Source organism: Haliotis cracherodii, unplaced genomic scaffold (assembly GCF_022045235.1).
Source record: "Haliotis cracherodii isolate W230 unplaced genomic scaffold, xgHalCrac1.p SCAF_15, whole genome shotgun sequence".
Taxonomy (NCBI): domain Eukaryota; kingdom Metazoa; phylum Mollusca; class Gastropoda; order Lepetellida; family Haliotidae; genus Haliotis; species Haliotis cracherodii.
In genome coordinates this window covers 4,430,094-4,449,361 of record NW_027266270.1, presented here as the reverse complement: position 1 = coordinate 4,449,361, position 19,268 = coordinate 4,430,094, and the positions used below count along the sequence as shown (strand labels likewise).

At 43.5% G+C, this 19,268-nt stretch overlaps 35 non-coding genes across 35 annotated transcripts; all 35 read right to left on the bottom strand.

Moving 5' to 3' along the window:
• Nucleotides 1–394: 394 nt before the first annotated feature.
• Nucleotides 395–467, bottom strand: Trnat-cgu (transfer RNA threonine (anticodon CGU)). The gene has a single exon. It is a non-coding gene; the product is annotated as a tRNA-Thr (tRNA).
• An 87-nt stretch (nucleotides 468–554) lies between these two features.
• Nucleotides 555–627, bottom strand: Trnat-ugu (transfer RNA threonine (anticodon UGU)). The gene has a single exon. It is a non-coding gene; the product is annotated as a tRNA-Thr (tRNA).
• Nucleotides 628–872: 245 nt separating this feature from the next.
• On the bottom strand, nucleotides 873–982 carry Trnai-uau (transfer RNA isoleucine (anticodon UAU)). The gene is made up of 2 exons: nucleotides 945–982; nucleotides 873–908 (listed from the first exon to the last, which is right to left on the bottom strand). It is a non-coding gene; the product is annotated as a tRNA-Ile (tRNA).
• Nucleotides 983–1,333: 351 nt separating this feature from the next.
• Trnat-ugu (transfer RNA threonine (anticodon UGU)) lies at nucleotides 1,334–1,406 on the bottom strand. The gene has a single exon. It is a non-coding gene; the product is annotated as a tRNA-Thr (tRNA).
• A 444-nt stretch (nucleotides 1,407–1,850) lies between these two features.
• Trnat-cgu (transfer RNA threonine (anticodon CGU)) lies at nucleotides 1,851–1,923 on the bottom strand. The gene has a single exon. It is a non-coding gene; the product is annotated as a tRNA-Thr (tRNA).
• An 87-nt stretch (nucleotides 1,924–2,010) lies between these two features.
• On the bottom strand, nucleotides 2,011–2,083 carry Trnat-ugu (transfer RNA threonine (anticodon UGU)). Its single transcript has one exon. It is a non-coding gene; the product is annotated as a tRNA-Thr (tRNA).
• Nucleotides 2,084–2,328: 245 nt separating this feature from the next.
• Trnai-uau (transfer RNA isoleucine (anticodon UAU)) lies at nucleotides 2,329–2,438 on the bottom strand. Its single transcript has 2 exons — nucleotides 2,401–2,438; nucleotides 2,329–2,364 (listed from the first exon to the last, which is right to left on the bottom strand). It is a non-coding gene; the product is annotated as a tRNA-Ile (tRNA).
• Nucleotides 2,439–2,789: 351 nt separating this feature from the next.
• On the bottom strand, nucleotides 2,790–2,862 carry Trnat-ugu (transfer RNA threonine (anticodon UGU)). The gene has a single exon. It is a non-coding gene; the product is annotated as a tRNA-Thr (tRNA).
• Nucleotides 2,863–4,532: 1,670 nt separating this feature from the next.
• On the bottom strand, nucleotides 4,533–4,605 carry Trnat-cgu (transfer RNA threonine (anticodon CGU)). The gene has a single exon. It is a non-coding gene; the product is annotated as a tRNA-Thr (tRNA).
• Nucleotides 4,606–4,692: 87 nt separating this feature from the next.
• On the bottom strand, nucleotides 4,693–4,765 carry Trnat-ugu (transfer RNA threonine (anticodon UGU)). The gene has a single exon. It is a non-coding gene; the product is annotated as a tRNA-Thr (tRNA).
• Nucleotides 4,766–5,010: 245 nt separating this feature from the next.
• Trnai-uau (transfer RNA isoleucine (anticodon UAU)) lies at nucleotides 5,011–5,120 on the bottom strand. The gene is made up of 2 exons: nucleotides 5,083–5,120; nucleotides 5,011–5,046 (listed from the first exon to the last, which is right to left on the bottom strand). It is a non-coding gene; the product is annotated as a tRNA-Ile (tRNA).
• Nucleotides 5,121–5,471: 351 nt separating this feature from the next.
• Nucleotides 5,472–5,544, bottom strand: Trnat-ugu (transfer RNA threonine (anticodon UGU)). Its single transcript has one exon. It is a non-coding gene; the product is annotated as a tRNA-Thr (tRNA).
• A 1,670-nt stretch (nucleotides 5,545–7,214) lies between these two features.
• Nucleotides 7,215–7,287, bottom strand: Trnat-cgu (transfer RNA threonine (anticodon CGU)). Its single transcript has one exon. It is a non-coding gene; the product is annotated as a tRNA-Thr (tRNA).
• Nucleotides 7,288–7,374: 87 nt separating this feature from the next.
• Nucleotides 7,375–7,447, bottom strand: Trnat-ugu (transfer RNA threonine (anticodon UGU)). Its single transcript has one exon. It is a non-coding gene; the product is annotated as a tRNA-Thr (tRNA).
• Nucleotides 7,448–7,692: 245 nt separating this feature from the next.
• On the bottom strand, nucleotides 7,693–7,802 carry Trnai-uau (transfer RNA isoleucine (anticodon UAU)). Its single transcript has 2 exons — nucleotides 7,765–7,802; nucleotides 7,693–7,728 (listed from the first exon to the last, which is right to left on the bottom strand). It is a non-coding gene; the product is annotated as a tRNA-Ile (tRNA).
• A 351-nt stretch (nucleotides 7,803–8,153) lies between these two features.
• On the bottom strand, nucleotides 8,154–8,226 carry Trnat-ugu (transfer RNA threonine (anticodon UGU)). The gene has a single exon. It is a non-coding gene; the product is annotated as a tRNA-Thr (tRNA).
• Nucleotides 8,227–8,670: 444 nt separating this feature from the next.
• On the bottom strand, nucleotides 8,671–8,743 carry Trnat-cgu (transfer RNA threonine (anticodon CGU)). Its single transcript has one exon. It is a non-coding gene; the product is annotated as a tRNA-Thr (tRNA).
• An 87-nt stretch (nucleotides 8,744–8,830) lies between these two features.
• Nucleotides 8,831–8,903, bottom strand: Trnat-ugu (transfer RNA threonine (anticodon UGU)). The gene has a single exon. It is a non-coding gene; the product is annotated as a tRNA-Thr (tRNA).
• Nucleotides 8,904–9,584: 681 nt separating this feature from the next.
• Nucleotides 9,585–9,657, bottom strand: Trnat-ugu (transfer RNA threonine (anticodon UGU)). Its single transcript has one exon. It is a non-coding gene; the product is annotated as a tRNA-Thr (tRNA).
• A 935-nt stretch (nucleotides 9,658–10,592) lies between these two features.
• Trnat-ugu (transfer RNA threonine (anticodon UGU)) lies at nucleotides 10,593–10,665 on the bottom strand. The gene has a single exon. It is a non-coding gene; the product is annotated as a tRNA-Thr (tRNA).
• A 444-nt stretch (nucleotides 10,666–11,109) lies between these two features.
• Nucleotides 11,110–11,182, bottom strand: Trnat-cgu (transfer RNA threonine (anticodon CGU)). Its single transcript has one exon. It is a non-coding gene; the product is annotated as a tRNA-Thr (tRNA).
• Nucleotides 11,183–11,269: 87 nt separating this feature from the next.
• On the bottom strand, nucleotides 11,270–11,342 carry Trnat-ugu (transfer RNA threonine (anticodon UGU)). The gene has a single exon. It is a non-coding gene; the product is annotated as a tRNA-Thr (tRNA).
• Nucleotides 11,343–11,587: 245 nt separating this feature from the next.
• Nucleotides 11,588–11,697, bottom strand: Trnai-uau (transfer RNA isoleucine (anticodon UAU)). The gene is made up of 2 exons: nucleotides 11,660–11,697; nucleotides 11,588–11,623 (listed from the first exon to the last, which is right to left on the bottom strand). It is a non-coding gene; the product is annotated as a tRNA-Ile (tRNA).
• A 352-nt stretch (nucleotides 11,698–12,049) lies between these two features.
• On the bottom strand, nucleotides 12,050–12,122 carry Trnat-ugu (transfer RNA threonine (anticodon UGU)). The gene has a single exon. It is a non-coding gene; the product is annotated as a tRNA-Thr (tRNA).
• A 1,670-nt stretch (nucleotides 12,123–13,792) lies between these two features.
• Trnat-cgu (transfer RNA threonine (anticodon CGU)) lies at nucleotides 13,793–13,865 on the bottom strand. Its single transcript has one exon. It is a non-coding gene; the product is annotated as a tRNA-Thr (tRNA).
• Nucleotides 13,866–13,952: 87 nt separating this feature from the next.
• Trnat-ugu (transfer RNA threonine (anticodon UGU)) lies at nucleotides 13,953–14,025 on the bottom strand. The gene has a single exon. It is a non-coding gene; the product is annotated as a tRNA-Thr (tRNA).
• A 245-nt stretch (nucleotides 14,026–14,270) lies between these two features.
• Nucleotides 14,271–14,380, bottom strand: Trnai-uau (transfer RNA isoleucine (anticodon UAU)). Its single transcript has 2 exons — nucleotides 14,343–14,380; nucleotides 14,271–14,306 (listed from the first exon to the last, which is right to left on the bottom strand). It is a non-coding gene; the product is annotated as a tRNA-Ile (tRNA).
• A 352-nt stretch (nucleotides 14,381–14,732) lies between these two features.
• Trnat-ugu (transfer RNA threonine (anticodon UGU)) lies at nucleotides 14,733–14,805 on the bottom strand. The gene has a single exon. It is a non-coding gene; the product is annotated as a tRNA-Thr (tRNA).
• Nucleotides 14,806–15,249: 444 nt separating this feature from the next.
• Trnat-cgu (transfer RNA threonine (anticodon CGU)) lies at nucleotides 15,250–15,322 on the bottom strand. The gene has a single exon. It is a non-coding gene; the product is annotated as a tRNA-Thr (tRNA).
• Nucleotides 15,323–15,409: 87 nt separating this feature from the next.
• Nucleotides 15,410–15,482, bottom strand: Trnat-ugu (transfer RNA threonine (anticodon UGU)). Its single transcript has one exon. It is a non-coding gene; the product is annotated as a tRNA-Thr (tRNA).
• A 681-nt stretch (nucleotides 15,483–16,163) lies between these two features.
• Trnat-ugu (transfer RNA threonine (anticodon UGU)) lies at nucleotides 16,164–16,236 on the bottom strand. Its single transcript has one exon. It is a non-coding gene; the product is annotated as a tRNA-Thr (tRNA).
• A 444-nt stretch (nucleotides 16,237–16,680) lies between these two features.
• On the bottom strand, nucleotides 16,681–16,753 carry Trnat-cgu (transfer RNA threonine (anticodon CGU)). The gene has a single exon. It is a non-coding gene; the product is annotated as a tRNA-Thr (tRNA).
• Nucleotides 16,754–16,840: 87 nt separating this feature from the next.
• Nucleotides 16,841–16,913, bottom strand: Trnat-ugu (transfer RNA threonine (anticodon UGU)). Its single transcript has one exon. It is a non-coding gene; the product is annotated as a tRNA-Thr (tRNA).
• Nucleotides 16,914–17,158: 245 nt separating this feature from the next.
• Trnai-uau (transfer RNA isoleucine (anticodon UAU)) lies at nucleotides 17,159–17,268 on the bottom strand. Its single transcript has 2 exons — nucleotides 17,231–17,268; nucleotides 17,159–17,194 (listed from the first exon to the last, which is right to left on the bottom strand). It is a non-coding gene; the product is annotated as a tRNA-Ile (tRNA).
• Nucleotides 17,269–17,620: 352 nt separating this feature from the next.
• On the bottom strand, nucleotides 17,621–17,693 carry Trnat-ugu (transfer RNA threonine (anticodon UGU)). Its single transcript has one exon. It is a non-coding gene; the product is annotated as a tRNA-Thr (tRNA).
• Between the last annotated feature and the right edge of the window lie 1,575 nt (nucleotides 17,694–19,268).

The following is a 19,268-nucleotide window of genomic DNA, read 5'->3' as shown; positions in this document are numbered from 1 at the left end:
TATACTCAGAAGCACAACTCCTGCAAAAGGAGCTAATATGACACATCTCAAACACACCTTCAACCAGTGGTATTGCAACGGGTGTCTTATTTAAATGGAAAGTGAACAGATACATTTTGTACACTTTAAAATATGTGTTAAACGACACTTGCTGAGCCGAGTCAAGGCAAAGGCATCGGAAATTTGAAGGCTTGGGTGTCGATTTAAGATTTAAAAGGAGGCCTGCGCTTGGGTATCAAAGGGCACGCGCAACTCATGGGTTTTGTCGTCAATGTCACTGTCTTGATCACTCAATTGTTCCCGATCATGTGACAAATGATTGGCTTCAAAGTTGAGACTGCGCTCACTTGAATAGGAAAAAAACGATTGGATTTTCAAAATAAAGCTACAACATAGCCCCCGGTGAGGATCGAACTCACGACCCCTGGTTTACGAGACCAGTGCTCTTACCACTGAGCTACGGAGGCTGCTTCCACAGCACTTCCTCGTGGTTCTCCAATAAGAGGTTTGATCAATTCAACTGCAAAAGGCTAAAATTCCGGCAAAGGATATCTAGCCCCCAGTGAGGATCGAACTCACGACCCCTGGTTTACAAGACCAGTGCTCTATCCACTGAGCTATGGAGGCATCTGATAGCTTGGGGAAAGGCGCCGCGGTTTTAACAGCTGCTGGTCGCGAAAGCTGGTCGATTGTAGTCAATAGTCTGTGTAAACACCATTCACGTTGGGTATTATAACTTTCAGATTAAGGAAAATGTGTAAGTTTTGCTTAGAAGATGCATTTCACCTGCCACATGTCTGCTATAATGAGTGGTTGTGAATTGGAAGCGACAGTGTTGGTCAAACTGTCAGAGCAGTCAATAAAAGCAAGCATGCCCCGGGTGAGGCTCGAACTCACAACCTCTGCATTCCTCATCCCATGGTGTTCATGGGGAAGGTACTGACTATAAGTACGGCGCGCTAACCGATTGTGCCACCGGGGCAGCTGATAGACAGGTCAACATTTTCACTGCAAAACACCCAGCCACGTTTCAAACAGTCAAATACATTCTGATAAGGAAACTAATGAACATTTTACCTGTTGAATTGAAAACAGAAGGCAGGTGAAGACAAACATTAATTAGGTCAATAGGAGGTTCGGGTATTTTATCTCACTCTCTTCTTTACCTCTTAAGATACATAGAATTTGGTTGTAAGCTGACTATTCTCACATGTTGATGCAGCTAAAACGAGTGCCGGTTGGTTTATTGGCCTCTAAGGAGAAATATAGTATCCGCGTGACAGCAATCTTTTACTGACTCCTGGGTGATAAAAAAAACTGTAAAAGAAGAATGAGCCCCCAGTGAGGATCGAACTCACGACCCCTGGTTTACAAGACCAGTGCTCTATCCACTGAGCTATGGAGGCAGTTAGCCATTGGTGGTGACTTATTAATCCTTATGTTCACTCTCGACAACTATACTCAGAAGCACAACTCCTGCAAAAGGAGCTAATATGACACATCTCAAACACACCTTCAACCAGTGGTATTGCAACGGGTGTCTTATTTAAATGGAAAGTGAACAGATACATTTTGTACACTTTAAAATATGTGTTAAACGACACTTGCTGAGCCGAGTCAAGGCAAAGGCATCGGAAATTTGAAGGCTTGGGTGTCGATTTAAGATTTAAAAGGAGGCCTGCGCTTGGGTATCAAAGGGCACGCGCAACTCATGGGTTTTGTCGTCAATGTCACTGTCTTGATCACTCAATTGTTCCCGATCATGTGACAAATGATTGGCTTCAAAGTTGAGACTGCGCTCACTTGAATAGGAAAAAAACGATTGGATTTTCAAAATAAAGCTACAACATAGCCCCCGGTGAGGATCGAACTCACGACCCCTGGTTTACGAGACCAGTGCTCTTACCACTGAGCTACGGAGGCTGCTTCCACAGCACTTCCTCGTGGTTCTCCAATAAGAGGTTTGATCAATTCAACTGCAAAAGGCTAAAATTCCGGCAAAGGATATCTAGCCCCCAGTGAGGATCGAACTCACGACCCCTGGTTTACAAGACCAGTGCTCTATCCACTGAGCTATGGAGGCATCTGATAGTTTGGGGAAAGGCGCCGCGGTTTTAACAGCTGCTGGTCGCGAAAGCTGGTCGATTGTAGTCAATAGTCTGTGTAAACACCATTCACGTTGGGTATTATAACTTTCAGATTAAGGAAAATGTGTAAGTTTTGCTTAGAAGATGCATTTCACCTGCCACATGTCTGCTATAATGAGTGGTTGTGAATTGGAAGCGACAGTGTTGGTCAAACTGTCAGAGCAGTCAATAAAAGCAAGCATGCCCCGGGTGAGGCTCGAACTCACAACCTCCGCATTCCTCATCCCATGGTGTTCATGGGGAAGGTACTGACTATAAGTACGGCGCGCTAACCGATTGTGCCACCGGGGCATCTGATAGACAGGTCAACATTTTCACTGCAAAACACCAAGCCACGTTTCAAACAGTCAAATACATTCTGATAAGGAAACTAATGAACATTTTACCTGTTGAATTGAAAACAGAAGGCAGGTGAAGACAAACATTAATTAGGTCAATAGGAGGTTCGGGTATTTTATCTCACTCTCTTCTTTACCTCTTAAGATACATAGAATTTGGTTGTAAGCTGACTATTCTCACATGTTGATGCAGCTAAAACGAGTGCCGGTTGGTTTATTGGCCTCTAAGGAGAAATATAGTATCCGCGTGACAGCAATCTTTTACTGACTCCTGGGTGATAAAAAAAACTGTAAAAGAAGAATGAGCCCCCAGTGAGGATCGAACTCACGACCCCTGGTTTACAAGACCAGTGCTCTATCCACTGAGCTATGGAGGCAGTTAGCCATTGGTGGTGACTTATTAATCCTTATGTTCACTCTCGACAACTATACTCAGAAGCACAACTCCTGCAAAAGGAGCTAATGGTTACAGGCCGGCAAAGCCACATTTCGAAAATAGATAGCCCAAATTGATGTGGCTCTCGCGGCAATGGTTACGGTTGCGTGATTGTATAATGTGGCTCTCGCGGCTATGCTGTCAAAACATGCTTTGTGATTCTAACAGGTTACCGTATATAACAAAACAAGTCTTGTTTTCTCATTTATTATTCAACAAGGATAACATATTCATCAAAACTTTACATTGATGAATATGAATAGCATATGAATATCATAATGGATTTAATGTCATTACTGCATTACTACAATACGTGCATCGATTGCTTTCTTCGTGAAGGTTCTCACCGCTGGTGAGAGAGTCTCAGGACTGCAACCTCTTTGGCAAGTTTCTTAATCTTGTTGTGCCACCCTTCCAGGGGATTGTTGGTACGGTGGCCTTGGTTTTCGAAATGGTTCCAAATCTCTGGCATGAAGGCCCCTCCTTGAACCCAACTGGTTGTCACGTAGTCCATGAAGGCAGTCACTTTAGGGCCAGCAGGAGAGTCAGCAATGGCATCAAGCCACACATCATCCACTTTGTCACGAGGTACTAGAGGGAGGGCAGCAGCTATTCTCACCAGCTTCTTCACCTCCTCATCTTCCTTATAGTCCATCATCAGACCTTCTTTCTGCACCCTCCTCCAGATACATTGGGTGAAGTGAAAGAAACACCCTCTAACTAATGTCCCAGGAAATACATCAGTCACGGCATTGTGAGCTGCACGTTCAAAGTCCAACTGAATTGTAAGTGGGGCAAACTCTAGACCTCCTCTACTAGCAAAATCGCATAGGTACTGAAACATGTTGACATAACACTCTTTTTTTCGATTGGACAACAAACAGTAAACTAATGGAAACATATGGCCAAACACCTCAGCATGTAAACAATAAATCTGATCAAACAACTTGGGACTGGCATAAAATATACCATCACAAAATACAATGTCTGCAGTACACAAATGTTCAATGTTCTTGTCTTTAGTGAAGATGATGATGTCGTCACTAACACCGTGTAGGAACTGGTCGCCCCCCTTAGTCTGGGAGTATTAAGTTAGGAGTATAATTAAAATGTGGGACACTCATATACAGGTATCGGTAATCGGATAAATTAATTACCCGCTAGAATAGGTGAAATGCACTCAGCTGAAAATGTGGCTCTACCGGCAATAGCCATTTCTGAAATGTGGCTCTCCCGGTTAGACACCGAGCTAATATGACACATCTCAAACACACCTTCAACCAGTGGTATTGCAACGGGTGTCTTATTTAAATGGAAAGTGAACAGATACATTTTGTACACTTTAAAATATGTGTTAAACGACACTTGCTGAGCCGAGTCAAGGCAAAGGCATCGGAAATTTGAAGGCTTGGGTGTCGATTTAAGATTTAAAAGGAGGCCTGCGCTTGGGTATCAAAGGGCACGCGCAACTCATGGGTTTTGTCGTCAATGTCACTGTCTTGATCACTCAATTGTTCCCGATCATGTGACAAATGATTGGCTTCAAAGTTGAGACTGCGCTCACTTGAATAGGAAAAAAACGATTGGATTTTCAAAATAAAGCTACAACATAGCCCCCGGTGAGGATCGAACTCACGACCCCTGGTTTACGAGACCAGTGCTCTTACCACTGAGCTACGGAGGCTGCTTCCACAGCACTTCCTCGTGGTTCTCCAATAAGAGGTTTGATCAATTCAACTGCAAAAGGCTAAAATTCCGGCAAAGGATATCTAGCCCCCAGTGAGGATCGAACTCACGACCCCTGGTTTACAAGACCAGTGCTCTATCCACTGAGCTATGGAGGCATCTGATAGTTTGGGGAAAGGCGCCGCGGTTTTAACAGCTGCTGGTCGCGAAAGCTGGTCGATTGTAGTCAATAGTCTGTGTAAACACCATTCACGTTGGGTATTATAACTTTCAGATTAAGGAAAATGTGTAAGTTTTGCTTAGAAGATGCATTTCACCTGCCACATGTCTGCTATAATGAGTGGTTGTGAATTGGAAGCGACAGTGTTGGTCAAACTGTCAGAGCAGTCAATAAAAGCAAGCATGCCCCGGGTGAGGCTCGAACTCACAACCTCTGCATTCCTCATCCCATGGTGTTCATGGGGAAGGTACTGACTATAAGTACGGCGCGCTAACCGATTGTGCCACCGGGGCATCTGATAGACAGGTCAACATTTTCACTGCAAAACACCAAGCCACGTTTCAAACAGTCAAATACATTCTGATAAGGAAACTAATGAACATTTTACCTGTTGAATTGAAAACAGAAGGCAGGTGAAGACAAACATTAATTAGGTCAATAGGAGGTTCGGGTATTTTATCTCACTCTCTTCTTTACCTCTTAAGATACATAGAATTTGGTTGTAAGCTGACTATTCTCACATGTTGATGCAGCTAAAACGAGTGCCGGTTGGTTTATTGGCCTCTAAGGAGAAATATAGTATCCGCGTGACAGCAATCTTTTACTGACTCCTGGGTGATAAAAAAAACTGTAAAAGAAGAATGAGCCCCCAGTGAGGATCGAACTCACGACCCCTGGTTTACAAGACCAGTGCTCTATCCACTGAGCTATGGAGGCAGTTAGCCATTGGTGGTGACTTATTAATCCTTATGTTCACTCTCGACAACTATACTCAGAAGCACAACTCCTGCAAAAGGAGCTAATGGTTACAGGCCGGCAAAGCCACATTTCGAAAATAGATAGCCCAAATTGATGTGGCTCTCGCGGCAATGGTTACGGTTGCGTGATTGTATAATGTGGCTCTCGCGGCTATGCTGTCAAAACATGCTTTGTGATTCTAACAGGTTACCGTATATAACAAAACAAGTCTTGTTTTCTCATTTATTATTCAACAAGGATAACATATTCATCAAAACTTTACATTGATGAATATGAATAGCATATGAATATCATAATGGATTTAATGTCATTACTGCATTACTACAATACGTGCATCGATTGCTTTCTTCGTGAAGGTTCTCACCGCTGGTGAGAGAGTCTCAGGACTGCAACCTCTTTGGCAAGTTTCTTAATCTTGTTGTGCCACCCTTCCAGGGGATTGTTGGTACGGTGGCCTTGGTTTTCGAAATGGTTCCAAATCTCTGGCATGAAGGCCCCTCCTTGAACCCAACTGGTTGTCACGTAGTCCATGAAGGCAGTCACTTTAGGGCCAGCAGGAGAGTCAGCAATGGCATCAAGCCACACATCATCCACTTTGTCACGAGGTACTAGAGGGAGGGCAGCAGCTATTCTCACCAGCTTCTTCACCTCCTCATCTTCCTTATAGTCCATCATCAGACCTTCTTTCTGCACCCTCCTCCAGATACATTGGGTGAAGTGAAAGAAACACCCTCTAACTAATGTCCCAGGAAATACATCAGTCACGGCATTGTGAGCTGCACGTTCAAAGTCCAACTGAATTGTAAGTGGGGCAAACTCTAGACCTCCTCTACTAGCAAAATCGCATAGGTACTGAAACATGTTGACATAACACTCTTTTTTTCGATTGGACAACAAACAGTAAACTAATGGAAACATATGGCCAAACACCTCAGCATGTAAACAATAAATCTGATCAAACAACTTGGGACTGGCATAAAATATACCATCACAAAATACAATGTCTGCAGTACACAAATGTTCAATGTTCTTGTCTTTAGTGAAGATGATGATGTCGTCACTAACACCGTGTAGGAACTGGTCGCCCCCCTTAGTCTGGGAGTATTAAGTTAGGAGTATAATTAAAATGTGGGACACTCATATACAGGTATCGGTAATCGGATAAATTAATTACCCGCTAGAATAGGTGAAATGCACTCAGCTGAAAATGTGGCTCTACCGGCAATAGCCATTTCTGAAATGTGGCTCTCCCGGTTAGACACCGAGCTAATATGACACATCTCAAACACACCTTCAACCAGTGGTATTGCAACGGGTGTCTTATTTAAATGGAAAGTGAACAGATACATTTTGTACACTTTAAAATATGTGTTAAACGACACTTGCTGAGCCGAGTCAAGGCAAAGGCATCGGAAATTTGAAGGCTTGGGTGTCGATTTAAGATTTAAAAGGAGGCCTGCGCTTGGGTATCAAAGGGCACGCGCAACTCATGGGTTTTGTCGTCAATGTCACTGTCTTGATCACTCAATTGTTCCCGATCATGTGACAAATGATTGGCTTCAAAGTTGAGACTGCGCTCACTTGAATAGGAAAAAAACGATTGGATTTTCAAAATAAAGCTACAACATAGCCCCCGGTGAGGATCGAACTCACGACCCCTGGTTTACGAGACCAGTGCTCTTACCACTGAGCTACGGAGGCTGCTTCCACAGCACTTCCTCGTGGTTCTCCAATAAGAGGTTTGATCAATTCAACTGCAAAAGGCTAAAATTCCGGCAAAGGATATCTAGCCCCCAGTGAGGATCGAACTCACGACCCCTGGTTTACAAGACCAGTGCTCTATCCACTGAGCTATGGAGGCATCTGATAGCTTGGTGAAAGGCGCCGCGGTTTTAACAGCTGCTGGTCGCGAGGGCTGGTCGATTGTAGTCAATAGTCTGTGTAAACACCATTCACGTTGGGTATTATAACTTTCAGACTAAGGAAAATGTGTAAGTTTTGCTTAGAAGATGCATTTCACCTGCCACATGTCTGCTATAATGAGTGGTTGTGAATTGGAAGCGACAGTGTTGGTCAAACTGTCAGAGCAGTCAATAAAAGCAAGCATGCCCCGGGTGAGGCTCGAACTCACAACCTCCGCATTCCTCATCCCATGGTGTTCATGGGGAAGGTACTGACTATAAGTACGGCGCGCTAACCGATTGTGCCACCGGGGCAGCTGATAGACAGGTCAACATTTTCACTGCAAAACACCAAGCCACGTTTCAAACAGTCAAATACATTCTGATAAGGAAACTAATGAACATTTTACCTGTTGAATTGAAAACAGAAGGCAGGTGAAGACAAACATTAATTAGGTCAATAGGAGGTTCGGGTATTTTATCTCACTCTCTTCTTTACCTCTTAAGATACATAGAATTTGGTTGTAAGCTGACTATTCTCACATGTTGATGCAGCTAAAACGAGTGCCGGTTGGTTTATTGGCCTCTAAGGAGAAATATAGTATCCGCGTGACAGCAATCTTTTATTGACTCCTGGGTGATAAAAAAAACTGTAAAAGAAGAATGAGCCCCCAGTGAGGATCGAACTCACGACCCCTGGTTTACAAGACCAGTGCTCTATCCACTGAGCTATGGAGGCAGTTAGCCATTGGTGGTGACTTATTAATCCTTATGTTCACTCTCGACAACTATACTCAGAAGCACAACTCCTGCAAAAGGAGCTAATATGACACATCTCAAACACACCTTCAACCAGTGGTATTGCAACGGGTGTCTTATTTAAATGGAAAGTGAACAGATACATTTTGTACACTTTAAAATATGTGTTAAACGACACTTGCTGAGCCGAGTCAAGGCAAAGGCATCGGAAATTTGAAGGCTTGGGTGTCGATTTAAGATTTAAAAGGAGGCCTGCGCTTGGGTATCAAAGGGCACGCGCAACTCATGGGTTTTGTCGTCAATGTCACTGTCTTGATCACTCAATTGTTCCCGATCATGTGACAAATGATTGGCTTCAAAGTTGAGACTGCGCTCACTTGAATAGGAAAAAAACGATTGGATTTTCAAAATAAAGCTACAACATAGCCCCCGGTGAGGATCGAACTCACGACCCCTGGTTTACGAGACCAGTGCTCTTACCACTGAGCTACGGAGGCTGCTTCCACAGCACTTCCTCGTGGTTCTCCAATAAGAGGTTTGATCAATTCAACTGCAAAAGGCTAAAATTCCGGCAAAGGATATCTAGCCCCCAGTGAGGATCGAACTCACGACCCCTGGTTTACAAGACCAGTGCTCTATCCACTGAGCTATGGAGGCATCTGACAGCTTGGGGAAAGGCGCCGCGGTTTTAACAGCTGCTGGTCGCGAGGGCTGGTCGATTGTAGTCAATAGTCTGTGTAAACACCATTCACGTTGGGTATTATAACTTTCAGACTAAGGAAAATGTGTAAGTTTTGCTTAGAAGATGCATTTCACCTGCCACATGTCTGCTATAATGAGTGGTTGTGAATTGGAAGCGACAGTGTTGGTCAAACTGTCAGAGCAGTCAATAAAAGCAAGCATGCCCCGGGTGAGGCTCGAACTCACAACCTCCGCATTCCTCATCCCATGGTGTTCATGGGGAAGGTACTGACTATAAGTACGGCGCGCTAATAGACAGGTCAACATTTTCACTGCAAAACACCCAGCCACGTTTCAAACAGTCAAATACATTCTGATAAGGAAACTAATGAACATTTTACCTGTTGAATTGAAAACAGAAGGCAGGTGAAGACAAACATTAATTAGGTCAATAGGAGGTTCGGGTATTTTATCTCACTCTCTTCTTTACCTCTTAAGATACATAGAATTTGGTTGTAAGCTGACTATTCTCACATGTTGATGCAGCTAAAACGAGTGCCGGTTGGTTTATTTGCCTCTAAGGAGAAATATAGTATCCGCGTGACAGCAATCTTTTACTGACTCCTGGGTGATAAAAAAAACTGTAAAAGAAGAGTGAGCCCCCAGTGAGGATCGAACTCACGACCCCTGGTTTACAAGACCAGTGCTCTATCCACTGAGCTATGGAGGCAGTTAGCCATGGGTGGTGACTTATTAATCCTTATGTTCACTCTCGACAACTATACTCAGAAGCACAACTCCTGCAAAAGGAGCTAATATGACACATCTCAAACACACCTTCAACCAGTGGTATTGCAACGGGTGTCTTATTTAAATGGAAAGTGAACAGATACATTTTGTACACTTTAAAATATGTGTTAAACGACACTTGCTGAGCCGAGTCAAGGCAAAGGCATTGGAAATTTGAAGGCTTGGGTGTCGATTTAAGATTTAAACTAATGGAAACATATGGCCAAACACCTCAGCATGTAAACAATAAATCTGATCAAACAACTTGGGACTGGCATAAAATATACCATCACAAAATACAATGTCTGCAGTACACAAATGTTCAATGTTCTTGTCTTTAGTGAAGATGATGATGTCGTCACTAACACCGTGTAGGAACTGGTCGCCCCCCTTAGTCTGGGAGTATTAAATTAGGAGTATAATTAAAATGTGGGACACTCATATACAGGTATCGGTAATCGGATAAATTAATTACCCGCTAGAATAGGTGAAATGCACTCAGCTGAAAATGTGGCTCTACCGGCAATAGCCATTTCTGAAATGTGGCTCTCCCGGCTAGACACCGAGCTAATATGACACATCTCAAACACACCTTCAACCAGTGGTATTGCAACGGGTGTCTTATTTAAATGGAAAGTGAACAGATGGAAGACAAACATTAATTAGGTCAATAGGAGGTTCGGGTATTTTATCTCACTCTCTTCTTTACCTCTTAAGATACATAGAATTTGGTTGTAAGCTGACTATTCTCACATGTTGATGCAGCTAAAACGAGTGCCGGTTGGTTTATTTGCCTCTAAGGAGAAATATAGTATCCGCGTGACAGCAATCTTTTACTGACTCCTGGGTGATAAAAAAAACTGTAAAAGAAGTGTGAGCCCCCAGTGAGGATCGAACTCACGACCCCTGGTTTACAAGACCAGTGCTCTATCCACTGAGCTATGGAGGCAGTTAGCCATTGGTGGTGACTTATTAATCCTTATGTTCACTCTCGACAACTATACTCAGAAGCACAACTCCTGCAAAAGGAGCTAATATGACACATCTCAAACACACCTTCAACCAGTGGTATTGCAACGGGTGTCTTATTTAAATGGAAAGTGAACAGATACATTTTGTACACTTTAAAATATGTGTTAAACGACACTTGCTGAGCCGAGTCAAGGCAAAGGCATTGGAAATTTGAAGGCTTGGGTGTCGATTTAAGATTTAAAAGGAGGCCTGCGCTTGGGTATCAAAGGGCACGCGCAACTCATGGGTTTTGTCGTCAATGTCACTGTCTTGATCACTCAATTGTTCCCGATCATGTGACAAATGATTGGCTTCAAAGTTGAGACTGCGCTCACTTGAATAGGAAAAAAACGATTGGATTTTCAAAATAAAGCTACAACATAGCCCCCGGTGAGGATCGAACTCACGACCCCTGGTTTACGAGACCAGTGCTCTTACCACTGGGCTACGGAGGCTGCTTCCACAGCACTTCCTCGTGGTTCTCCAATAAGAGGTTTGATCAATTCAACTGCAAAAGGCTAAAATTCCGGCAAAGGATATCTAGCCCCCAGTGAGGATCGAACTCACGACCCCTGGTTTACAAGACCAGTGCTCTATCCACTGAGCTATGGAGGCATCTGATAGCTTGGGGAAAGGCGCCGCGGTTTTAACAGCTGCTGGTCGCGAGGGCTGGTCGATTGTAGTCAATAGTCTGTGTAAACACCATTCACGTTGGGTATTATAACTTTCAGACTAAGGAAAATGTGTAAGTTTTGCTTAGAAGATGCATTTCACCTGCCACATGTCTGCTATAATGAGTGGTTGTGAATTGGAAGCGACAGTGTTGGTCAAACTGTCAGAGCAGTCAATAAAAGCAAGCATGCCCCGGGTGAGGCTCGAACTCACAACCTCCGCATTCCTCATCCCATGGTGTTCATGGGGAAGGTACTGATTATAAGTACGGCGCGCTAACCGATTGTGCCACCGGGGCAGCTGATAGACAGGTCAACATTTTCACTGCAAAACACCAAGCCACGTTTTTAAACAGTCAAATACATTCTGATAAGGAAACTAATGAACATTTTACCTGTTGAATTGAAAACAGAAGGCAGGTGAAGACAAACATTAATTAGGTCAATAGGAGGTTCGGGTATTTTATCTCACTCTCTTCTTTACCTCTTAAGATACATAGAATTTGGTTGTAAGCTGACTATTCTCACATGTTGATGCAGCTAAAACGAGTGCCGGTTGGTTTATTGGCCTCTAAGGAGAAATATAGTATCCGCGTGACAGCAATCTTTTATTGACTCCTGGGTGATAAAAAAAACTGTAAAAGAAGAATGAGCCCCCAGTGAGGATGGAAATCACGACCCCTGGTTTACAAGACCAGTGCTCTATCCACTGAGCTATGGAGGCAGTTAGCCATTGGTGGTGACTTATTAATCCTTATGTTCACTCTCGACAACTATACTCAGAAGCACAACTCCTGCAAAAGGAGCTAATGGTTACAGGCCGGCAAAGCCACATTTCGAAAATAGATAGCCCAAATTGATGTGGCTCTCGCGGCAATGGTTACGGTTGCGTGATTGTATAATGTGGCTCTCGCGGCTATGCTGTCAAAACATGCTTTGTGATTCTAACAGGTTACCGTATATAACAAAACAAGTCTTGTTTTCTCATTTATTATTCAACAAGGATAACATATTCATCAAAACTTTACATTGATGAATATGAATAGCATATGAATATCATAATGGATTTAATGTCATTACTGCATTACTACAATACGTGCATCGATTGCTTTCTTCGTGAAGGTTCTCACCGCTGGTGAGAGAGTCTCAGGACTGCAACCTCTTTGGCAAGTTTCTTAATCTTGTTGTGCCACCCTTCCAGGGGATTGTTGGTACGGTGGCCTTGGTTTTCGAAATGGTTCCAAATCTCTGGCATGAAGGCCCCTCCTTGAACCCAACTGGTTGTCACGTAGTCCATGAAGGCAGTCACTTTAGGGCCAGCAGGAGAGTCAGCAATGGCATCAAGCCACACATCATCCACTTTGTCACGAGGTACTAGAGGGAGGGCAGCAGCTATTCTCACCAGCTTCTTCACCTCCTCATCTTCCTTATAGTCCATCATCAGACCTTCTTTCTGCACCCTCCTCCAGATACATTGGGTGAAGTGAAAGAAACACCCTCTAACTAATGTCCCAGGAAATACATCAGTCACGGCATTGTGAGCTGCACGTTCAAAGTCCAACTGAATTGTAAGTGGGGCAAACTCTAGACCTCCTCTACTAGCAAAATCGCATAGGTACTGAAACATGTTGACATAACACTCTTTTTTTCGATTGGACAACAAACAGTAAACTAATGGAAACATATGGCCAAACACCTCAGCATGTAAACAATAAATCTGATCAAACAACTTGGGACTGGCATAAAATATACCATCACAAAATACAATGTCTGCAGTACACAAATGTTCAATGTTCTTGTCTTTAGTGAAGATGATGATGTCGTCACTAACACCGTGTAGGAACTGGTCGCCCCCCTTAGTCTGGGAGTATTAAATTAGGAGTATAATTAAAATGTGGGACACTCATATACAGGTATCGGTAATCGGATAAATTAATTACCCGCTAGAATAGGTGAAATGCACTCAGCTGAAAATGTGGCTCTACCGGCAATAGCCATTTCTGAAATGTGGCTCTCCCGGCTAGACACCGAGCTAATATGACACATCTCAAACACACCTTCAACCAGTGGTATTGCAACGGGTGTCTTATTTAAATGGAAAGTGAACAGATACATTTTGTACACTTTAAAATATGTGTTAAACGACACTTGCTGAGCCGAGTCAAGGCAAAGGCATCGGAAATTTGAAGGCTTGGGTGTCGATTTAAGATTTAAAAGGAGGCCTGCGCTTGGGTATCAAAGGGCACGCGCAACTCATGGGTTTTGTCGTCAATGTCACTGTCTTGATCACTCAATTGTTCCCGATCATGTGACAAATGATTGGCTTCAAAGTTGAGACTGCGCTCACTTGAATAGGAAAAAAACGATTGGATTTTCAAAATAAAGCTACAACATAGCCCCCGGTGAGGATCGAACTCACGACCCCTGGTTTACGAGACCAGTGCTCTTACCACTGAGCTACGGAGGCTGCTTCCACAGCACTTCCTCGTGGTTCTCCAATAAGAGGTTTGATCAATTCAACTGCAAAAGGCTAAAATTCCGGCAAAGGATATCTAGCCCCCAGTGAGGATCGAACTCACGACCCCTGGTTTACAAGAGCAGTGCTCTATCCACTGAGCTATGGAGGCATCTGATAGCTTGGGGAAAGGCGCCGCGGTTTTAACAGCTGCTGGTCGCGAAAGCTGGTCGATTGTAGTCAATAGTCTGTGTAAACACCATTCACGTTGGGTATTATAACTTTCAGACTAAGGAAAATGTGTAAGTTTTGCTTAGAAGATGCATTTCACCTGCCACATGTCTGCTATAATGAGTGGTTGTGAATTGGAAGCGACAGTGTTGGTCAAACTGTCAGAGCAGTCAATAAAAGCAAGCATGCCCCGGGTGAGGCTCGAACTCACAACCTCCGCATTCCTCATCCCATGGTGTTCATGGGGAAGGTACTGACTATAAGTACGGCGCGCTAACCGATTGTGCCACCGGGGCAGCTGATAGACAGGTCAACATTTTCACTGCAAAACACCAAGCCACGTTTTTAAACAGTCAAATACATTCTGATAAGGAAACTAATGAACATTTTACCTGTTGAATTGAAAACAGAAGGCAGGTGAAGACAAACATTAATTAGGTCAATAGGAGGTTCGGGTATTTTATCTCACTCTCTTCTTTACCTCTTAAGATACATAGAATTTGGTTGTAAGCTGACTATTCTCACATGTTGATGCAGCTAAAACGAGTGCCGGTTGGTTTATTGGCCTCTAAGGAGAAATATAGTATCCGCGTGACAGCAATCTTTTATTGACTCCTGGGTGATAAAAAAAACTGTAAAAGAAGAATGAGCCCCCAGTGAGGATCGAACTCACGACCCCTGGTTTACAAGACCAGTGCTCTATCCACTGAGCTATGGAGGCAGTTAGCCATTGGTGGTGACTTATTAATCCTTATGTTCACTCTCGACAACTATACTCAGAAGCACAACTCCTGCAAAAGGAGCTAATATGACACATCTCAAACACACCTTCAACCAGTGGTATTGCAACGGGTGTCTTATTTAAATGGAAAGTGAACAGATACATTTTGTACACTTTAAAATATGTGTTAAACGACACTTGCTGAGCCGAGTCAAGGCAAAGGCATCGGAAATTTGAAGGCTTGGGTGTCGATTTAAGATTTAAAAGGAGGCCTGCGCTTGGGTATCAAAGGGCACGCGCAACTCATGGGTTTTGTCGTCAATGTCACTGTCTTGATCACTCAATTGTTCCCGATCATGTGACAAATGATTGGCTTCAAAGTTGAGACTGCGCTCACTTGAATAGGAAAAAAACGATTGGATTTTCAAAATAAAGCTACAACATAGCCCCCGGTGAGGATCGAACTCACGACCCCTGGTTTACGAGACCAGTGCTCTTACCACTGAGCTACGGAGGCTGCTTCCACAGCACTTCCTCGTGGTTCTCCAATAAGAGGTTTGATCAATTCAACTGCAAAAGGCTAAAATTCCGGCAAAGGATATCTAGCCCCCAGTGAGGATCGAACTCACGACCCCTGGTTTACAAGACCAGTGCTCTATCCACTGAGCTATGGAGGCATCTGATAGCTTGGTGAAAGGCGCCGCGGTTTTAACAGCTGCTGGTCGCGAGGGCTGGTCGATTGTAGTCAATAGTCTGTGTAAACACCATTCACGTTGGGTATCATAACTTTCAGACTAAGGAAAATGTGTAAGTTTTGCTTAGAAGATGCATTTCACCTGCCACATGTCTGCTATAATGAGTGGTTGTGAATTGGAAGCGACAGTGTTGGTCAAACTGTCAGAGCAGTCAATAAAAGCAAGCATGCCCCGGGTGAGGCTCGAACTCACAACCTCCGCATTCCTCATCCCATGGTGTTCATGGGGAAGGTACTGACTATAAGTACGGCGCGCTAATAGACAGGTCAACATTTTCACTGCAAAACACCCAGCCACGTTTCAAACAGTCAAATACATTCTGATAAGGAAACTAATGAACATTTTACCTGTTGAATTGAAAACAGAAGGCAGGTGAAGACAAACATTAATTAGGTCAATAGGAGGTTCGGGTATTTTATCTCACTCTCTTCTTTACCTCTTAAGATACATAGAATTTGGTTGTAAGCTGACTATTCTCACATGTTGATGCAGCTAAAACGAGTGCCGGTTGGTTTATTGGCCTCTAAGGAGAAATATAGTATCCGCGTGACAGCAATCGTTTACTGACTCCTGGGTGATAAAAAAAACTGTAAAAGAAGAATGAGCCCCCAGTGAGGATCGAACTCACGACCCCTGGTTTACAAGACCAGTGCTCTATCCACTGAGCTATGGAGGCAGTTAGCCATTGGTGGTGACTTATTAATCCTTATGTTCACTCTCGACAACTATACTCAGAAGCACAACTCCTGCAAAAGGAGCTAATATGACACATCTCAAACACACCTTCAACCAGTGGTATTGCAACGGGTGTCTTATTTAAATGGAAAGTGAACAGATACATTTTGTACACTTTAAAATATGTGTTAAACGACACTTGCTGAGCCGAGTCAAGGCAAAGGCATTGGAAATTTGAAGGCTTGGGTGTCGATTTAAGATTTAAAAGGAGGCCTGCGCTTGGGTATCAAAGGGCACGCGCAACTCATGGGTTTTGTCGTCAATGTCACTGTCTTGATTACTCAATTGTTCCCGATCATGTGACAAATGATTGGCTTCAAAGTTGAGACTGCGCTCACTTGAATAGGAAAAAAACGATTGGATTTTCAAAATAAAGCTACAACATAGCCCCCGGTGAGGATCGAACTCACGACCCCTGGTTTACGAGACCAGTGCTCTTACCACTGGGCTACGGAGGCTGCTTCCACAGCACTTCCTCGTGGTTCTCCAATAAGAGGTTTGATCAATTCAACTGCAAAAGGCTAAAATTCCGGCAAAGGATATCTAGCCCCCAGTGAGGATCGAACTCACGACCCCTGGTTTACAAGACCAGTGCTCTATCCACTGAGCTATGGAGGCATCTGATAGCTTGGGGAAAGGCGCCGCGGTTTTAACAGCTGCTGGTCGCGAGGGCTGGTCGATTGTAGTCAATAGTCTGTGTAAACACCATTCACGTTGGGTATTATAACTTTCAGACTAAGGAAAATGTGTAAGTTTTGCTTAGAAGATGCATTTCACCTGCCACATGTCTGCTATAATGAGTGGTTGTGAATTGGAAGCGACAGTGTTGGTCAAACTGTCAGAGCAGTCAATAAAAGCAAGCATGCCCCGGGTGAGGCTCGAACTCACAACCTCCGCATTCCTCATCCCATGGTGTTCATGGGGAAGGTACTGACTATAAGTACGGCGCGCTAACCGATTGTGCCACCGGGGCAGCTGATAGACAGGTCAACATTTTCACTGCAAAACACCAAGCCACGTTTTTAAACAGTCAAATACATTCTGATAAGGAAACTAATGAACATTTTACCTGTTGAATTGAAAACAGAAGGCAGGTGAAGACAAACATTAATTAGGTCAATAGGAGGTTCGGGTATTTTATCTCACTCTCTTCTTTACCTCTTAAGATACATAGAATTTGGTTGTAAGCTGACTATTCTCACATGTTGATGCAGCTAAAACGAGTGCCGGTTGGTTTATTGGCCTCTAAGGAGAAATATAGTATCCGCGTGACAGCAATCTTTTATTGACTCCTGGGTGATAAAAAAAACTGTAAAAGAAGAATGAGCCCCCAGTGAGGATGGAAATCACGACCCCTGGTTTACAAGACCAGTGCTCTATCCACTGAGCTATGGAGGCAGTTAGCCATTGGTGGTGACTTATTAATCCTTATGTTCACTCTCGACAACTATACTCAGAAGCACAACTCCTGCAAAAGGAGCTAATGGTTACAGGCCGGCAAAGCCACATTTCGAAAATAGATAGCCCAAATTGATGTGGCTCTCGCGGCAATGGTTACGGTTGCGTGATTGTATAATGTGGCTCTCGCGGCTATGCTGTCAAAACATGCTTTGTGATTCTAACAGGTTACCGTATATAACAAAACAAGTCTTGTTTTCTCATTTATTATTCAACAAGGATAACATATTCATCAAAACTTTACATTGATGAATATGAATAGCATATGAATATCATAATGGATTTAATGTCATTACTGCATTACTACAATACGTGCATCGATTGCTTTCTTCGTGAAGGTTCTCACCGCTGGTGAGAGAGTCTCAGGACTGCAACCTCTTTGGCAAGTTTCTTAATCTTGTTGTGCCACCCTTCCAGGGGATTGTTGGTACGGTGGCCTTGGTTTTCGAAATGGTTCCAAATCTCTGGCATGAAGGCCCCTCCTTGAACCCAACTGGTTGTCACGTAGTCCATGAAGGCAGTCACTTTAGGGCCAGCAGGAGAGTCAGCAATGGCATCAAGCCACACATCATCCACTTTGTCACGAGGTACTAGAGGGAGGGCAGCAGCTATTCTCACCAGCTTCTTCACCTCCTCATCTTCCTTATAGTCCATCATCAGACCTTCTTTCTGCACCCTCCTCCAGATACATTGGGTGAAGTGAAAGAAACACCCTCTAACTAATGTCCCAGGAAATACATCAGTCACGGCATTGTGAGCTGCACGTTCAAAGTCCAACTGAATTGTAAGTGGGGCAAACTCTAGACCTCCTCTACTAGCAAAATCGCATAGGTACTGAAACATGTTGACATAACACTCTTTTTTTCGATTGGACAACAAACAGTAAACTAATGGAAACATATGGCCAAACACCTCAGCATGTAAACAATAAATCTGATCAAACAACTTGGGACTGGCATAAAATATACCATCACAAAATACAATGTCTGCAGTACACAAATGTTCAATGTTCTTGTCTTTAGTGAAGATGATGATGTCGTCACTAACACCGTGTAGGAACTGGTCGCCCCCCTTAGTCTGGGAGTATTAAATTAGGAGTATAATTAAAATGTGGGACACTCATATACAGGTATCGGTAATCGGATAAATTAATTACCCGCTAGAATAGGTGAAATGCACTCAGCTGAAAATGTGGCTCTACCGGCAATAGCCATTTCTGAAATGTGGCTCTCCCGGCTAGACACCGAGCTAATATGACACATCTCAAACACACCTTCAACCAGTGGTATTGCAACGGGTGTCTTATTTAAATGGAAAGTGAACAGATACATTTTGTACACTTTAAAATATGTGTTAAACGACACTTGCTGAGCCGAGTCAAGGCAAAGGCATCGGAAATTTGAAGGCTTGGGTGTCGATTTAAGATTTAAAAGGAGGCCTGCGCTTGGGTATCAAAGGGCACGCGCAACTCATGGGTTTTGTCGTCAATGTCACTGTCTTGATCACTCAATTGTT